The sequence below is a fragment of the Myxocyprinus asiaticus genome, chromosome 45 (genome assembly GCF_019703515.2).
Source record: "Myxocyprinus asiaticus isolate MX2 ecotype Aquarium Trade chromosome 45, UBuf_Myxa_2, whole genome shotgun sequence".
Taxonomy (NCBI): Eukaryota; Metazoa; Chordata; class Actinopteri; order Cypriniformes; family Catostomidae; genus Myxocyprinus; species Myxocyprinus asiaticus.
The window spans coordinates 14457462-14476954 of record NC_059388.1 but is presented as its reverse complement, the minus strand read 5'-3'; the positions used below and the strand labels follow the sequence as shown (position 1 = coordinate 14476954).

The window sequence follows — 19493 nt, the reverse complement described above, 5'->3', positions numbered from 1 at the left end:
TTTGCCTGATCTGCTATGGTCTTCTGGGTCTCCTGGCCGTCCGTCTGATCTGCTCTGGTCTCTTGGGTCTCCTGGCCATCCACCTGATCTGCTCTGGTCTCCTGGGTCTCCTGGCCATCTGCCTGATCTGCTCTGGTCTCTTTGGTCTCCTGGCCATCCGCCTGATCTGCCCTGGTTCCGCCTGATCTGCCCTGGTCTCCTGGCCATCCGCCTGATCTGCTCTGTTCTCCTGGGTCCCCTGGCCATCCGCCTGATCTGCTCTGGTCTCCTGGGTCCCCTGGCCGTTTGCCTGATCTGCTATGGTCTTCTGGGTCTCCTGGCCGTCCGTCTGATCTGCTCTGGTCTCTTGGGTCTCCTGGCCATCCACCTGATCTGCTCTGGTCTCCTTGGTCTCATGGCCGTCCGCCTGATCTGCCCTGGTTCCGCCTGATCTGCCCTGGTCTCCTGGCCATCCGCCTGATCTGCTCTGTTCTCCTGGGTCCCCTGGCCATCCGCCTGATCTGCTCTGGTCTCCTGGGTCCCCTGGCCATTTGCCTGATCTGCTATGGTCTTCTGGGTCTCCTGGCCGTCCGTCTGATCTGCTCTGGTCTCTTGGGTCTCCTGGCCATCCACCTGATCTGCTCTGGTCTCCTGGGTCTCCTGGCCATCTGCCTGATCTGCTCTGGTCTCTTTGGTCTCCTGGCCATCCGCCTGATCTGCCCTGGTTCCGCCTGATCTGCCCTGGTCTCCTGGCCATCCGCCTGATCTGCTCTGTTCTCCTGGGTCCCCTGGCCATCCGCCTGATCTGCTCTGGTCTCCTGGGTCCCCTGGCCGTTTGCCTGATCTGCTATGGTCTTCTGGGTCTCCTGGCCGTCCGTCTGATCTGCTCTGGTCTCTTGGGTCTCCTGGCCATCCACCTGATCTGCTCTGGTCTCCTTGGTCTCATGGCCGTCCGCCTGATCTGCCCTGGTTCCACCTGATCTGCCCTGGTCTCCTGGCCATCCGCCTGATCTGCTCTGTTCTCCTGGGTCCCCTGGCCATCCGCCTGATCTGCTCTGGTCTCCTGGGTCCCCTGGCCATTTGCCTGATCTGCTATGGTCTTCTGGGTCTCCTGGCCGTCCGTCTGATCTGCTCTGGTCTCTTGGGTCTCCTGGCCATCCACCTGATCTGCTCTGGTCTCCTGGGTCTCCTGGCCATCTGCCTGATCTGCTCTGGTCTCTTCGGTCTCCTGGCCATCCGCCTGATCTGCTCTGGTCTCCTTGGTCTCCCGGCCTTCTGCCTAATCTGCTCTGGCCTCTTTGGTCTCCGGCTCCATCTTGGCCCTGCCTCCCTTACCAGCCTTCCTTGGGCATCAGGAGCTGCCCATTAGGTGGGGGGTTATGTCATGATTCACTGTTGTTTTGCATTGTGTTTTGCCCCATCATCTGTTTCCCCTGGACTACATAATTCCCTGCCCTCATCACTGCAAGCTGTTCCCTATTGTTCTCACCTGTGTTTCATTCACTCATTAACCCCTGTGAATATAATGCCCTGCTTTCTACCCAGTCGTTGTCAGTTGTTATGTGTTTTACTCCTGTGTTATGTACGTTTTTTTTAGTTCCCTGTTCCTAGTCTTTCCGTGTTCCAGTTTTTACCCTGTTTTTGTACTTTGTCTATTTTTTCATTAAATTAAGCTGCATCTAGATACTGCTCTTGTGACTTCCTCCAAACGTTACAGTGTTATTATAGCCTATGGTCAGCCTATGCGTAAAAACTACGTTACCATAACAGAATTTAAGACTAACAACGATGGGTGACGATGAGGTGAGAGAGCTTAAAGGTGGTGTTGTACTGACTAAAATTATGGTGTTTATAGTTTTTAATAAAATAAACAACATTTATGGTATTAGTTAGCAAAACTTGCTATATTAATAATGTCATATTGCTAGCCCTTTCCTCCTCCTTTAAATTACAACCAGCTCTGTTTAGCTGCGTGGTGAGATTATACTAGGTGGATAGTGGATAGCAGCAGCCTGTGGTGTACAGCCCGGTAGGATTGTCTGCTGTTAATTCTAAACAAAGAGCACAGACATTGGCAGATGATTGTTTGAAAGCACTTTAACTCTTAACTCTGCTGAGTATCAGACTGGTAAACCTCTGTTCTCTCTCCTCCTGTCTCTGTGATCACCTATACTGTGTACAACAATGGAGCAAAGTCTGGTCTCTTGTTTTATTAAGAGTGTATAGGTGATATCACTGCCCCTTGTATTATTTGACCACTGTCCAGCTCAACCCTTGTCTCTTCAAGATCCCTCAAATCTTTTACAAGAGGACCAAACACTTGCCCAAAAAGCTGCAAATCTTCCTCCTTACAAAGCATAACATGCTGTATGGGGTCTATAGAGGACCTATTATGTGGAGAGATTTCTGACAGGGACATGGAAACAGCATGTTGCTTGTGCTTTTTTCTCCCTGATCCAAGGGGATTTACCACTTCAAAGGAATCCTGGTACAAGATAATGGACACCGAGGACATACACTGCTGAAAAATATCCTTGTCTTTAAAATTTCTGCCATCCCTTACATCCTCCAGTAAATGTGGATCATCTGATCTGTGTGCCTTTGCTTCAGTGTACTGTGCTTTGACTGACTCATGGCTCAAAAGCACTCCCTTACTGAACATACTGCAAAAAGCAGTCCTTTCCTTTGGTATTTTTACCCAGATACACTTGTTTAGGTGCCACATAGTTAAAATTCCTCTTGAAATATATCTTCCGGGTTTCATCAGACCTAAATACTCCATCAAAATACAACCTCAAAAGATTGCTCTTGTTTAGACCAGCTATGATGTTATCAATATCAATTACTGACATATTCATCTTTGTTAATTAATCTCTCAGTTTTTAAAAGATATGTTCCATATTGCTGTCGTGCACCACCTGGAATTCCTCTATTAAACTTTGGATAGTGGTGGCTGGTAGCAGCATTTTAGCTTGCATCCTCAAATAGAACAGTGCCAAATTTGTCAAAAATGTGTCTTCTATATCATTGTAAAATCTTCAAAATGCATATGACTGTCATCATGGATGCCACTGTCATGCTTACAGATTGATGCATCATTATCTACTTGTGCTGTGTTTCCTGCTGATGTGGGATGTGAAAGATGATTTCACATGAAAATGTTTTTTACAGTTGGGAAAGAGGCAGGTAATCTATTTCCCATCTCTTATATGCCATTTTAAATGGTCACACAAGCTAAGCAAATTGGGAGATGTATGCTCGCATCCCTCAACCAGACAAATCACTGCATCCATTTGAGCAGGTCTACAGCTAACATTAGGTTTATTTGGCTTTGTGTGCTTCCAATGCATGTGTGACTTAAGTGCAGGCAGAGTCTGAAAACTGCAAGGACAAGTTGGCAAACCACAGGCGAACCCAGAATTAGCCAGGTTCCTATGAATTTTGATATGGTGGTAAAATCTGGAAAGTGTTTGCACAGATAAATTACATTGTTTGCACACAAACTGCACAACCATCTTGACAGTTACCACTAACTAGTTGCTCAATAAATATTAACCATCAACTTTGAATGCTGCGACGATGTTGAAATGTAATGTTAGTCTGTTAACGATAGATATGAGAGGCTGCTGATTTAATGTTAACATTTTAATATTAAAGTGACTTTTTCTCAAATAACGTTGGTTTCATCACCAGTTTCTTCATCTTATGTATGTCTGCTTAACTAATGCTTATTTCGGCTAATTTAGTTGATTTTAACTTACTCACCAGCTGATGTTAATATGGCAATCACCGACCACCCCCGGCCAACAGCCAGAAAAAGTCTCCAAAATTCACTTCCGACGTCAAAAACGACACGATCCAGACCACAAACTTGAAAATAAAAAACAAAAGATGCACTGAAAAAATATGAAAATACTGTTAAATACACAGTTTAACAGTTAATTGTTATCTTTTGTCAGTGGGAAAAAAGCAAGTCAATTTGACAAGTGAATACATCTGAAAATGTCTCAGTTTTACATAAAATAATAATAGAAATAAAATACTAACCTTTTTGTTGAGTTACCGGTACATCTTTTCTCTTTTGTCCTTATACTGCCACTTCCACGAAACATTTAAAAAAACTTGAAAAGAAATCTCTCTTGCCATTGGTCACTTTTTCACGGGCAGGTTCACTACTGTAAGTGGATTTACAGTAGAGAAGGATTACAGTAGTGACCATATTTTTCCCATAATCCTTTGTTATTTACAGTAATATACTGTGTACACGTTTTACAGTAAAATACTGTTCAAATTACAAAAATCCGTTACAGTGTAGGATCAGTGTAACCAGATTTAGTATGGAGATTGTTGTGCTCCTCATGCTGAAGGTAACAGGCTTTCATTCCATATACAGTCACACACAATCGTAACCTTTATGGCAATAATCCTGGTAGTAATTGCATAAGACCTGCATAATTAATGTTCTCGTGTAAAGTACGAGCTTCAGCCCGCAGGTACCAACAAAACTCAGTACGGGTGGAGGTGAGATCCGTCAGAGGCGTGGCGAGCTGGCTGTAGTTTTGAATGAAACGGCAATAAAAATTGGCAAACCCCAGAAACCTTTGCAAGGATTTGCAGGAATCTGGGACTGGCCAATCCTGACAAATTGTCAGGATGCCTGTTTCAGGTTTAATCACAACAGATCTTCATGCTGTTAGCCTCCATTAGCATGAATAACAAGCTCTGCACCAAACCAAGCAGGGAGCCTTCAGGAAGAGTGTGGTTGTGTGTGTGTATGTGATTGTTCCAAGCTCTACTCATCCTTTCTTGCCAGGGTTTCACACAAGCTATCTATCTTTCTCTTTCTATTTCAGATTGTAGTTTTGTGTGGTAATCACAGACACTTGAAACTATTTCTAAATGAATTACTTTTTATTTTCATTACACAATTCTCTGGAATACTCAATTCTGATTGGTCAGTCGCACCCTCCAGTGGTTGGATATCTTAGAATAATTACCACACATCCAGGGAAAAAGTTATTTTTCACCAGTCATCCGGGTAGAAAGCCTCCATCTTTCTTACTACTCAAATCACTCTGCGATGTTTAAGCTACTGTAATACAATAATTTAAACTCAAATCAATATTTCATGTCCATTTAATCATTTATTTGGTAAGTAGCTATGTAATAAGCGGCATAATGAGCAGTCAAATGGTCCTTATTACAAAATAACCCCTTCAGGGACTGACTGTAGATTATCCCTTTCAAATTGCAAAAAATAAAATAAAAATAATTTTCTTCATCAGTGATTTTGTCTTGTTTTCCTGAAAAAATATCTAAACGTCCTTTAAACAAGATACATTTACTTGAGAAGCAAAATTCAAGGAATATATTTTGAATTAGTTTATTTTTCTTACCCTATTGGAAAATAGTTGATTCTTGTTTTATGCTATAATTTAACACAATTTATTGAGGTTTATGCTTAAAACAAGAAACAAACTATTTGTCAGTGGGGTAATAAAAATAAAAACTTAATTCAAGTTAGTGTATATTCTCTGACAAAAAAGTCTTATTGTCTTTTTTGTGCTTAAAATGTACGGTAACACTTTCTATGAAGCCCATATTTATAATTTATTGTAAAGGTGTTATAATGCATTAGTAATGTCTCATAATGCACCTTATAATATGTTATAACTTCTCATAAATAGTTGTAACCACAATTATAATACATTATAATACATACCTATTCATAGTTATACCTTAGAGTCGAATGCATTATAATACAAGCAACATTTAATTTTTATCTATGGAAGTTATGTATTTTATATATTTGTAATAGGTATGCTTTAAGTAAAGTGACAAAAGCAATGTCTTCTTATGAACATCCATAAAGTGGTTATAAGACATTACAAGTCACACTGGAAGTTATATACATTACACATGCACAGAATACAAAATAACACACATTCAGTGTAAATTTTGAGATATATAAAAAACAAAACAAGGTTAAAATATAACAGGAAAAAAAATATGTATGTTAATCACACAAAAATCTAACTGATTCTATACTGGACTCTATTCAATAAACTTTAATGTTTGTGCATCTTATTTGGAGACTTATTTTAAAAATAACTTCCATTATATAAGTTTGACTTGTAATGTATTTTGTGTTACAAGTTTATATTATGGCTGTTTATAAGAAGATATTGCTTTTGTAACTTTACTTAAAGCAGGCAAAGACCACTTATAACATGATCACGTCAAAAAACCTTTTGACTGTTTACACTATACAGCACTAATTCGATTAACTTTATTAATGTCAAGGATTAGACCAGAGATCCAAGTGTGCAGGCAAAGGTAACAGATTTTTTTTAATAATGAAACACAGCAGAGCTGGCAAAGCATGAGGGAACCCGGCACCGACTGTGGAGATGGATGGTGTGTTCGCAGGTTTGTGTGCATCGTGGCAGTGTGAAGAGCAGATTTGTGAGGAATCCTCTGGAGGATAGTGTGTTCGTTGGCATGAGTGTGTCATTGTAGTGTACAGGGATAACCGATGAGGAATTCTCAGGTGAAGAGTCAAGGTGAGCGAAGCAACCAACAGGAAGGTAACCACAATCCAGGCACTACAGTGAAGACTGGCAACCAATACAGAACTCACGTAACTGGGCCGGCTAGGGTAGAGAGAGAGCGGTAGGTAACTACAAACACAACAACAATCTAGCAATGAACACAAAACAGAGTGCGGAACAAATAACAGACCCGTTGGGTAACCATGCCCACCACCCGAGAGGCAGGTAGAATGGTGCCGGAGAGGCGGTGGAGGTCTCGATTTCAAAACACAGAGACAAGGCATCGGGCTTGATGTTTTTAGAGCCCGGACGATACGAGAGGTTGAAATCGAAGAGCGTAAAATATAGTGCCCAACAAGCCTGTTTAAAATTTAGACGCTTTGCTTCGTGAATATACTCCAAGTTTTTGTGGTCAGTTCAGACCACGAAAGGTACCCCCAAACCCTCTAACCAGTGGCGCCACTCACCCAAGGCCATTTTGACAACCAACAATTCTCTATTACTGACGTTGTAATTCCATTCTGCTGGGGTGAGGCGGTGCGAGAAAAAAGTGCACGAATGTATCATCCAAGGAAGAGCGCTGCGATAGAACAGCTCCGACACCGACATCTGACGCATCCACCATGAACTGACGTGAAGGGTCGGGAGTGTTAAAGATGGGAGCGGTTGTAAACCTTTTTTTTAATTTAGAAAACTTGGCTTTAGCCCGCGGGTACCAACAAAACTCAGTACGGGTGGAGGTGAGATCCATCAGATCCTTTGCAAGGATTTGCAGGAATCTGGGACTGGCCAATCGGAGACTGCTCTGACCTTAACCGGGTCCATGCGCACTCCCTCGGACGAGACGATGAACCCCAGAAACGGAACTGATTGCGCATGAAAAGCACACTTCACCTTAATGAATAGCCAGTTCTCTAGCAGTCGCTGAAGCATCCCCTGACATGCTGGTCATGGTCCTTGATATTCTCGGAAAAGATCAGAATATCATCTAAGTAAACAAACATAAATCGATTGACCATGTCCCGAAGCACGTCATTCACGAGCTCCTGGAAGACAGCGGGGGCGTTCACCAATCCGAAAGGCATGACCGAATAGTCAAAGTACCCCCTATGGGTGTTAAAAGCTGTCTTCCACTCATCCCCCTTCCTGATCCGAACAAGGTGATAAGCATTGTGTAGGTCCAACTTCATAAAAACGGACGCTCCCTGCAAGAGTTCGAAAGCCGAGGACATCAATGGCAAAGGATAGCTATTCTTCACCATGATGTCATTTATCCCCCGATAATCTATACAGGGTCTAAGCAAGCCGTCCTTCTTCTCTATGAAGAAGAACCCTGCCCCTGCAGGAGAAATGGAAGGATGGATGAGATCGGCTGCTAGAGAATCACTGATGTTTAATCAAAACGGGGAGGCAAGTCCAAGGTGTAAATTTCATCCTGGATGGTATTGGATAACTCATGCAAGTGAGGATGCGGAACTCGATGGCATAGTCAGCAACTGACCGGTTACCCTGGAAGAAACTGGCCAGAACCCTCGCTGCCTCACGGCCCTGGGCTGAATGGTGAAAAACTCTGCGGAGCTCTGCTGTGAATTCTTGGAATGATGAGCAGCAGGAATGGCCATTGTCTCAAATAGAAGTTCCCCACTCGCTGGCCTTTCTGGACAGGAGCGTTATGATGAATGCCACCTTTGCTGTCTCCAAAGGGAATGCAGAGGGCTGAAACAAGAAAAACAGTGAGCACTGGGAGAGGAATGTGCGGCATGACCCCACCTCACCTGAGTATAGAGCAGGAGGGTTGAGAGGGGGTTCAGAGTGTCCGATGCTGGGGGGAACCACTGGAGCCAGTGCGGGAGCTTCCGCAGTGGGACCAGTATCGGGAGGCAGGCAAAGTTGTTGGACCAAGGATGTGAGCTCCACAAGCTGTGATGCCATCATATCTATGGCGCGGTTGGAGACAGAGATCTGGTCCTGCTGGCGACCCAACAAAACTCCCTGCTGAGCAAGTGCAGACTGATGGTTAATGTCCTCCATTGGATCCATCCTGGCTAGATTGTTTTGTCAAGGATGAGACCAGAGATCCAAGTGTGGAGGCATAGTTAATAGAATTTATTAATAATGAAACACAGCAGAGCTGGCGAAGCATGAAAGAACCCGGCATCGACTGCAGCGTGGAGATGGATGGCGTGTTCGTAGGTTTGTGCTGCGTCATGGTAGTGTGAAGAGCAGATCCGCAAGGAATCCTCTGGAGGATAGAGTGATCGTTGGCGTGAGTGTGTCGTGATAGAGTAGAGGGATAACCGATGAGGAATTCTCAGGTGAAGAGTCAAGGCGAGCAAAGAAACCAACAGGAAGGTAACCACAATCCGAGCACTACGGCGAAGACTGGCAACCAATACAGAAAACACGTAACTGGACAGACTAGGGCAGAGAGAGAGCGGTGAGTAACTACACACACAACAACAATCTAGCAATGAACACAAAACAGAGTGGGGTAAACATAGGCAGAAAACAAACAATGAACAGTTGCCGCTCGCCAGCTGAAAGGTGGCATGATCAGCGTTCCTATGGAAACAATCAAGGTTCCCATGGAAACACTGATTCCGCATGCCTGTGGCACCTGAAACACATGAAGAGAACATAAGTGTAGGGCTTTACTGGTTGTTTAGATCAGTGTTACTATCAGAAATAATTAATAATTATTTCTGTAGTTATTAATTAATATTTAAATTAGTTAATTGGATCTAACTCATTAAAACCTCATATGGGGCTCCAGTAAATGTAGTGTGCTACGTTTAGGAGCAAGTTTGGTTATTAGCAATAATTAACAATTATCAAAGATAATTATTAATTATTAAAATCAATAGAACATTGATGAGAATCAATGTTAGCTTTTTAAAATCCTTTAAATCAACAATTATCAAAGATAATCGTTAATTGTTAACATCGATAAAACATTAATTAAAATTAACACTAGCTTATTGATCATTCAAATTCAATCATCAAAGATAATTATCAATTATCAAAAATAAATAGAATATTAATAAGGATTAACATTGACGGGGCACCACCTTGGAATTAGGAACTAATAACCAAATAGTAAAACAGTCTCAATATTAGATTGTTGTCTTAGGAAAATCGACATCCGAAGAATATCGATTTTCGGGAAAAAAAAACAACGAATGAAGGTTTGAATCCGAGCACTGACATCCAGCCAGCATGACACAGGCGTATGCACAACAAACCAAAACACTTCTCTTTGTAATATAAACAAAAGTTTATTTATGCAGTAATATCAATTAATAATTAATACAATGCAGTCAATAAACTTCTGACTTACAACTACAAACTAAACAGTGATATGATTAGATATGGAAATAAAAATAATCTTATAACACATAAGGTGTGTGTGTGTGACAGTGTGTGTGTGACAGTGTGTGTGTAAGGAGGGATGCGCACAAAATAGCGGATGTGACTCTCGTGGAGAGTATGTCATGCGAGACTTCCGGCCAGGGAATATGACCGCGAATGGGGGCGGAGATGGCGTCTACCAGTTACCGCGTATATCCGCTTGTACGATAGCTTAGGGACAAAGCTGGGCTTTAGCATTTAAGCTATCTACGAGCCAAAATGTGTGCCAGAATGTTTGTGAGGGGTCACGTGCCTGCGTGTGTGTGTGTGTGTGTGTGGTTAGTACGAGAGAGAGAGAAGTGACAGCCCTAAAGCCGATTTCGCGATCGTGGGAGAGAAAGCAGCTGTTTAGTTCATCGCTCAGAGACGCGGTGGACGGCTCATAAACAGTCTCGCATTGTTTGACTCTTTAATGGATGAACTCATTTGCTGTCTCACCCACGATGGCGAAATTGCACAACAATCCAATTTGGTTGGACCACAATACAGCAAAACAAATTTGTGATAATTAATACCCTGAGTATTAATAATGAGCAGATATGGCGGTCCGTAAACTGTACAAGCAAAAACCCTGAAACACAAGAATAACACACTATAATATTCTATCTCTGCCCAGACGTAAACCTCTTACTTGAATCGCATAAGGACACAGGTAGAATGTGTTTTCCCCCGTCCTTTAACTCTGACCCAGTTCATTGAGGCTCGTGTGATGACGGGAGGCCGTTTCCTCGCTCTGTCGGCGGGCGGTACAGCTGTTGATTCTCGGCGGGCTGGCGGAGAACTCAGAAATGTCAACTTGATTGAAGATGGAAGAGAAATATTTAATCTCTTCACTTCTGTAGGCAAACGGATGAAGATGCGAATTGCTCGGCGTTCTCCTTCGGATCCGTTAGAGTGTTCGGTGGAACACAGAGTAATCTCAACTCGTCCAGCGAGATGGAGATTGTATGGACACAGTTTCAAGTCGGACATTACTTCCTTGTGCCACGAGGTTGCACCTGAGAGCAGCAAAGAGCTACGTCTATATTCGGTGAACGAAGTCGCTGGAAGTAAATTCTGGAAGCATTTCAGAGGTATTTCAACTCCTGATGATGTCATGTTTGAGGGACGTTCTGTTGTGTGCCTTATCCAATAGGAGTTGAGAGTTCGATCCTTTAGTGAGCAAGGCTTCATGGATTTGTAGTCTGTTTTGGACTCCCTTTGTTTGATTTTGGTGCGATTTTTTTCAGTACGATTTACAACTTAGAAGGTGGGGGCTTGAGTTATGTTTTTATGACCGTGTTAGGCCTGCCTTTGTCTTCTATCTGAATACATGAGGCCCAACATTCCCCCCTTTGTTCTGAAGAGTTGGTTGTTGTCCAGCATCTTTAGAGCAACTGAAGGGCCGAACAGTTCTCGTCGGTTCACAGTAACCTTTGGGTTACGCCATCCATGTCTTCCTGATAGGAAAGAAAAATGGTTGCACAGTCCATACAGTTCCTTAGAGTTCACAGAGGCTTTATCATCTGGACAGAGATTGAGGCACATCTGGGCATAGAACTTCTAGCTAACTCTAAAACTACATTCATCACACATAAACATTTCAAGTTATTGGAAGGCACAGCATTAACCATAACACAATCCTTTGTTGTTCTTTGGTCATAACACAAAATCAAAGTAGAACCTGACATTGGTTACTAGGAACAAAATGTTAGAGGAAAGGAGGGTTAAAGGTTAAAAGGCTTATCCTTGGAAATGATTGGGGTTAACCTGTGGGATGGGCTCAGACTGGTGTGTAAAACGCGGCTGTATGAGAAGTGAGTCCAGTCTGGCCTGTAGGTGTTGAATGTACCTGTACATGGTGTGTGCAATAATTGCGATGATGATCCAACCACTAAGGAGGAGCCAGAGGGCAACCAAACTGATAGGGTGTTCTCGGTAAGATGATGATCTGCTTATGTCACTATGAAATATAGTGGTCAAGCCAGTCGGTTTGAGACTGAACTTCACTAATTCCATCCCTTCAGCCTGAAGCTGCTGTTGAAGGGTGTCATCAACGGTGAGGCTGTGACCTCTAAATGCGTCCATGATCTCAATTTCTGCATCATTTTTGTCGACGTTGAGATGATGGAGGACAATATCGTCAATATGCACGGTGGCTCTTTGGGGAACCATTAAGAACACAGTTTGGTTTGGTAGCCTTAGTTTAGTGGCCTTAGTTTAGTGGCTGTATCATGGCAGTCGTATGACTTAGGTGGCTGGTGTGTTAACGAGCCAGCGATTGCCTGCTCGCTCTACCTTTGTCTCTGTTCCTTCATCTTTGATGGACATGCTACCATGACACTTGTTCAGGGAGATAGTTAGTCACCTCTCTAACAAAAGGGTTGTGTTTTGACAAACCCAATGAATGTACTTTGTCTTGGTACACATGTTTAGGTTAGGGATAAGGTAGAGCGAGGGGTCCTCATCATGGTAGGCGAGTGTTGGTGGTGTTTTGAGGTGAATGTGTGCATTACCTTTCTGAAAACCAACATTAAATACAGACTTTAGTCTATATATATATTCTGCCTATGACGGTAGATTGAGGATAAATCCTATTTAGAAGTTCTGAGGATTTACATGGATTAGAATTGCAATGCCAAAACTATATGCCAACTGTATCTGTGAAGGTTGCACAACAGAGATAGTAGCAGATCTAAGGATTTGTTCGACAAGGTCTAGGGAGACCAGGTAAGCTGGAATCCTTCCACCACTCAGACTGTTGACTGAGGAGCTAATTTCCCTGAGGAGGTCCTGCATTAGATCTCTAACGATACACGCATAAATTGTTTTCTCTGACAAAATCCCTAAAGTGTGCAAAGTGTTATTGATAAGAACGGATTGCAAATTTACAGTGACTATAGTACCCTGAAGGGTTTTACCCAGGCCCTGTAATTGTTCTTATTGGAGTCGTCGTCTCTGCTGGATTTTTGGACGATGGCGACGTGTGCATCTGAAGCTGGCGAACTGTTTTCTGGACCAAGTGGTCTCGGTATGTCAACCTGAGCCCACATGTGTCCACAACGGCAGTTAATGAGCAGAGCCAATTGGTTCAGTAGGTCCTGGCCAACTAACAGTGGTTCTGTATTAATGGGACATATGTAAACAGGGTGTACTAGCGTCATCCCTTGAAAGGTGTCAATCCAGGCCCGTTTTGTGATAGACGACCTATCTTGAATGTAGCTTGTGATGCTTACGATACAGGTCTCTGTCTATAACGGTTTGCCAAGGGAGAGCTTTGCTCTAGTCACCTCTGCAAAGGTGTTTGAACCCATTAGACTATTTCGGAACCGGTGTTGAGTAGTGCGTGGGAGTTGAATGACCCATGTGTCAGGCATTGCCCTTACGGTACAGATCGCCCAAGAAGGTCAGAAAAGGAGGGTGTGGCATGTTAGGAGTGACTGTTTTGGGGAGCAACTTGGACACTGTTCCTCTTTTCCCGACCTACAAAGTAAACTTTGGCATTAACGGGAGGGGGTACATCGTCTAGTCATACTGATGGGGTTTCAGTGCCGTGTTCCTTTGAGGAGGTTGACAGACCTGGTGAACAACGGAGCACGTCAAGCTTAGTTACCAACTCAGTCAAGCGTCTCCTAATATCCTCCATTTCCTCTCTCAAATCTTGTTCTCTGAGGGGATTTGTAACCTTGCCTACCCACTCACCTTCTTGTTTGGGTTTTCGTTCGAAACGCGCATTTCTTTTCGGCCGGTGAACGTTTTGTTGTTTAGGCCTGCCATGACCCTGGGGGTGTGTCTGGTCACCACCCCCCTGGTTCTGTTGCCTACCCTGCTGGCAGGGTGATCAGCGCCTCTGGGGTCCGGTTCTAGCATTCACCTTAACGCGAGGCAATTTGTTGCCTTCAAACGCTAGGTCTGCATATGAGGCTTGGATCCCCAGGGCTCTGGCGTCACCTTCATGACCTCGGGCAGGGCGCACGCGTGCCTCCCATGCCAGTTGCGCATACTTTCTGATATCCTGCATGGTGGGGTTGCCCATTCTGCAGTGCATTGTGACATCATATCGCACGCACTCGTGGAGGTTGTGAAGGAAAAGAGACTTGAAAGCTCGTTCCTCCTCCAGACCTGGTTCGTTACTTCTTTGGAAGTACGTGGTTCTCAGGCATCTGTAATACTCACGCGGAGGCTCGTGCCTCTTCTGGGTGATGGCGAAAGCAGCAATGGTAGCGGAGGCTTCGTTGATATACAGCGAATATTCCTCTTTACACAGAGCTGAGTAGCGGTTTCGTGTACCAGTTGGTAGCGTTTCCATGAATGCATGGACACTCCTTACTGTGGTCTTCCATATAAGCTTGAGTTTTCACACGACGAAGCTTTAGGCAAGTCAGTCAGGCAGTGCTCAATTTCCCTAAGATAATTGTCGATGTTTGAATCTCGATTACTTGGGTCAAAGTGTTCTATGTCCCCTGCGAGGGACTCGAGTTGTCGGATGCGCAAACGTTGGTGTCGGTATGACCACGGGTCATCCGAGTCATCCGAAACATCATAGTCACTTGGATCGCTATAGCGATGAGGACGACTTCCTCCCCTTCGTGGTGGGGAAGGAGTCCAGTCGACGCGTGGGGGTGGACCCCGGGTTGCGTATTGCTCCCTGGCTAATGGGATCTTCGAGCCGCTTACACCACTCTGGGTTTGAAAATAATTGTCCCCCCTCTGTGGTGTGGAATCAGTCGGTTTGAAACACACGGTGGCGTGACTGAAAACTGACTGAGGAGGGCAACTGCAAGGAGGGGCACCTGCATCCAACCAGCGGGCCGCTGGAGGATTTTGAAAGGTGTCTTGGAGGACGAAGTCAGAGACTGTACCACTAGGGGCAGTTCGGCTCCTAGCGTGTGTTCCTGGGTTTCTCAGGGGCACATTTCTACGCGTAGTGCTAAAAAGGGGGCCCTCTTCTAAGTCAGATGTTGTGCTGTGTGTTTCAGCTGCACTTACCTGAACTGACTCTACTTTTAGCTGGGCAGCTTGAAGCTGCCTGTGCAGGGCTTCGTTTTCCTCCTGCATCCGGGCATTATCTTTCTGTGCCTGGACTTTCTCAGCTTGGGTGCACCTAATTTCTTGGTGCAGGCTGAGATTTTCCTTCTGCACCGCTTGGTAGCTGCTCTGCAGCTGGGCGAGCTGGGCCTGGTGCTCGGCAGATTGCAGTTGGGTTTTGCGGTGATGAAGGAGGAACATTTGGCCCACTAGGTCCAGGATTTTGCGCATTGGCTTCCCGACCGGGTTGTTGACATAATCAACTAGTTCCTGCAATGCTTCATCACAATGACTAATATTGTAGCCGTTAAGGTTATCTCTCTCCTCTATGGAGAGACGGAGGACAGCAGCAACTACATCTTGCAGTGCTGGGTCGACTAACCTCTGTGGAGCTTCAGCTCCAGTCACGCAGGGCGATTGGTGACTCATTTTACTGGGGCCGTAAAAATTCTTGTGATAGTGGCTCTGACAGCTTGTTGTTTTACAGTTGATATAATGCTAACACGAAAGCACAGTTGAGAGGCTTCGACCTGTGGCTTACGGTCTACTGTTATGTAATGTGCAAATTTCACTGCGTTCTCTCCTTGGTGGACGTCAATGAAGTGACTTGGCACCTCTCTGTAACATTTAGATGAAAGCGTTAGGAGTTAAATAACAACAACAGCAGGTTTTAAGCAGACTATAGTACATTTACCAACACCTAATTCACTCTTAAGAGCACTTTCACACCACACTGGCTTATGTTTGGCAAGTTGTGAGAAGTAAATTGTCAAACAGAACCAAACTTTGAAGTAACGATTCAAATTATTACTTTGGATTCTTATGCATACACACTGTGACAGAACTGGCACGTAGGATGCCTCACACGGGGCACCAATTATTATGTAGGGCTTTACTGGTTGTTTAGATCAGTGTTACTATCAGAAATAATTAATAATTATTTCTGTAGTTATTATTTAATATTTAAATTAGTTAATTGGATCTAACTCATTAAAACCTCATATGGGGCTCCAGTAAATGTAGTGCGCTACGTTTAGGAGTAAGTTTGGTTATTAGCAATAATTAACAATTATTAAAGATAATTATTAATTATTAAAATCAATAGAACATTGATGAGAATAAATGTTAGCTTTTTAAAATCCTTTAAATCAACAATTATCAAAGATAATCGTTAATTGTTAACATCGATGAAACATTAATTAAAATTATTAATTTTATTGATCATTCAAATTCAATCATCAAAGATAACTATCAATTATCAAAAATCAATAGAATATTAATAAGGATTAACACTGATGGGGCACCACCCTGGAATTAAGGACTAATAACCAAATAGTAAAACAGTCTCAATATTAGATTGTTTTCTTAGGAAAATCGACATCCGAAGAATATCGATTTTCGGGAAAAAAAAACAACGAATGAAGGTTTGAATCCGAGCACTGACATCCCGTCAGCATGACACAGGCGTATGCAAAACAAACCAAAACACTTCTCTTTGTAATATAAACAAAAGTTTATTTATGCAGTAATATCAATTAATAATTAATACAATGCAGTCAATAAACTTCCGACTTACAACTACAAACTAAACAGTGATATGATTAGATATGGAAATAAAAATAATCCTATAACACATAAGGTGTGTGTGTGTGTGACAGTGTGTGTGTAAGGAGGGATGCGCACAAAATAGCGGACAGGTAGAATGTGTTTTCCTCCGTCCTTTAACTTTGACCCGGTTCCTTGAGGCTCGTGTGATGACGGGAGGCCGTTTCCTCGCTCTGTCGGCGGTCGGTACGGCTGTTGATTGTCGGTGGGCGGTACGGCTGTTGATTCTCGGTGGGCTGGCTGAGAACTCAGAAATGTCGACTTGATTGAAGATGGAAGAGAAATCTTTAATCTCTTCACTTCTGTAGGCAATCGGATGAAGATGCAAATTGCTCGGCAGTCTCCTTTGGATCCATTAGAGTGTTCAGTGGAACACAGAATAATCTCAACTCGTCCAGCGAGATGGAGATTGTATGGCTACAGTTTCAAGTCGGACATTACTTCCTTGTGCCACGAGGCTGCACCTGAGAGCAGCAAAGAGCTACGTCTATATTCGGTGAACGAAGTCGCTGGAAGTAAATTCTGGAAGCATTTCAGAGGTATTTCAACTCCTGATGATGTCATGTTTGAGGGACGTTCTGTTGTGTGCCTCATCCAATAGGAGTTGAGAGTTCGATCCTTTAGTTAGCAAGGCTTCATGGATTTGTAGTCTGTTTTGGACTCCCTTTGTTTGATTTTGGTGCGATTTTTTTCAGTACGATTTACAGCTTAGAAGGTGGGGGCTTGAGTTATGTTTTTACGACTGTGTTAGGCCTGCCTTTGTCTTCTATCTGAATACATGAGGCCCAACATAAGCACAATAGAACAAACCGGCGGACTCACCGAGACGGTGACAGTTAGCTTCTGCTGCATTCAAACTGGATGTTGCTTGTGTTATAATGCATTATACTCTAATGTATAGCGGAAGTCTTATCATTTATTATAACTGTAGTTATAATTATTTATGAGAAGTTTTAACTTATTATAAGGTGTATTGTGAGACATTATGAATTCAGTATAATGCATTTGTAACGCCTTTACAATGCATTATAAATATGGGCTTCATAGAAAGTGTTATCACATTTACATTTATCATGTTTTAAAGATGTTTAGAATATTTTCTTAATTTTTTTTTTACTGTAATACAAGACAAAAATTCTTGATTTTTGCAGTGCAGTTCAGAACATGAGTGTGACACGCTATGCATATATACAGTATATATATAGTTTTTCCAAAAGAGTAATACATTTGGACCTAAACTTCAACACAGTCACACTTGGCTTGAATTTCTTGTTCTAAACTAAACTACTGAATTCTGAACCCCTGTGTGGAACATGTACACTCACTGAGCACTTCATTATGAACACTATGGACCTAATTAAATGCCCGGCATGGTCTTCTGCTGTTGTAGCCCATCCGCCTCAATGTCCAACATGTTGTGCATTCTGAGATGCTATTCTGCTCACTACAATTGTACAGGGTGGTTATCTGAGTTACCGTAGCCTATCTGCCAGCTCGAACCAGTCTGGCTATTCTCCGTTGACCTCTCTCATCAACAAGGCATTTCCGTCCACAGAACTGCCGCTCACTGGATGTTTTTTTTTGTGGCACAATTCTGAGTAAACTCTAGAGACTGTTATGCATGAAAATCCCAGGAGAATAGCCCGTCTGGCACCAACAATCATGCCATGGTCAAAATCACTTAGATCACATTTTTTCCTCATTTTGATGGTTGATGTGAACATTAACTGAAGCTCCTGACCCATATCTGCAAGATTTTATGCATTGCACTGCGGACACATGATTGGCTTATTAGATAATCGCATGAATAAGTAGGTGTACAGGTGTTCCAAATAAAGTGCTCAGTGAGTGTATATGTGCTGTTTTACCTATCCTGTGTCTCTTCATGGTGTGATTTAGACATTCTGACTCGTTTATAAATTGAGTTGAGTGCATCTTTCATCTACTGGCTTCAAATGAAGCATCAAACGTCTGCCATCACTCTCTGTCAGAGCCACCTAAACCACTGACTCTCATTAGATGATGAGATATATCCTCTCCTAGAAACTTATTCATCCAAGCATCCCTCTTTACCTCCATCTTTCTGTCTTGTTCTCCTCTCTCTACCTTCTTTCTGCACTCTATTCATCCTCCATTGAATCTCTCTATTCACCTCACCCCCATTTCTTTCCCTGCTCTACAAAAATTAAGAATTGTAATTTTAACCCCTCCACAGTGTCAGATACATCATTTAATCTCCGTCACGAGGCTGTATATGCATGCATGAGAGAGAGTGTGTATATTTGTCTCTCTATGCATGTGTGTTTGTTTGAGAGATTATGAAGAGAATTCAATAGATTCAGGAGAAAAAAAAACAGATCTGAATTTCATTAAAAATGGATCTAGATTTGAAAAACAAAAAACATCGTTGTGGCAGCAGGGGCGTGTTCAAGCGTCCGTCCGGAGAGAGAGAAAGCGGTAAGGGCCCTAGCACCTGAGCTAGATTATGTTTAACACCTGTCTCTAATTCCAGTGAGCAGGGGGAGAGTGGCATATAAACAGCCACGCCACCAGCAACCGGGAGAGAGACTGGCACAAGGAAGGCCACGGTGCTACAGAAGCTGTTGTGTTTATGAAGTTAAAGTGTTTAAGTAACTATTTGCCTGTGAAGCTGATGTGTTTAAATAACTCCGTGCCTGTGAGGCTGTTGAGTTGTGAAACTGTAAGCATCAAGGTGGCCAAATTAAAAGCTTACCTGAACCTCGCTTCCCTGTTCTCCTTTCCACTGAACAGTGTTACAATCATTTATTGTAATTTTCCTTTAAGCCACACACAATCTAGTCTTGACACTCCTTAGAGAACAGATTCTTATGACTAAAGGGATAGTTACCCAAAAATTAAAAAATTCTCTAATCATTTACTCACACTCATGCTATCCCAGATGTGTATGTCTTTCTTTCTTCT

General features: G+C 43.1%; 1 protein-coding gene across 3 annotated transcripts in view; it reads right to left on the bottom strand.

Moving 5' to 3' along the window:
• The window catches only part of LOC127434835 (proline-rich transmembrane protein 4-like), a 50870-nt gene that overhangs the window by 18166 nt on the left and 13211 nt on the right, over nucleotides 1-19493 (bottom strand). Inside the window, exon 1 of one of the 3 annotated variants that reach the window (XM_051687846.1) lies at nucleotides 3745-5533. The exons of the other annotated variants lie outside the window; for them this stretch is intronic. The gene's annotated coding sequence lies outside the window, so the exon portion shown is untranslated. Of the gene's footprint in view, nucleotides 1-3744; nucleotides 5534-19493 lie in introns of those variants that run through there. 3 annotated transcript variants of the gene reach the window in all.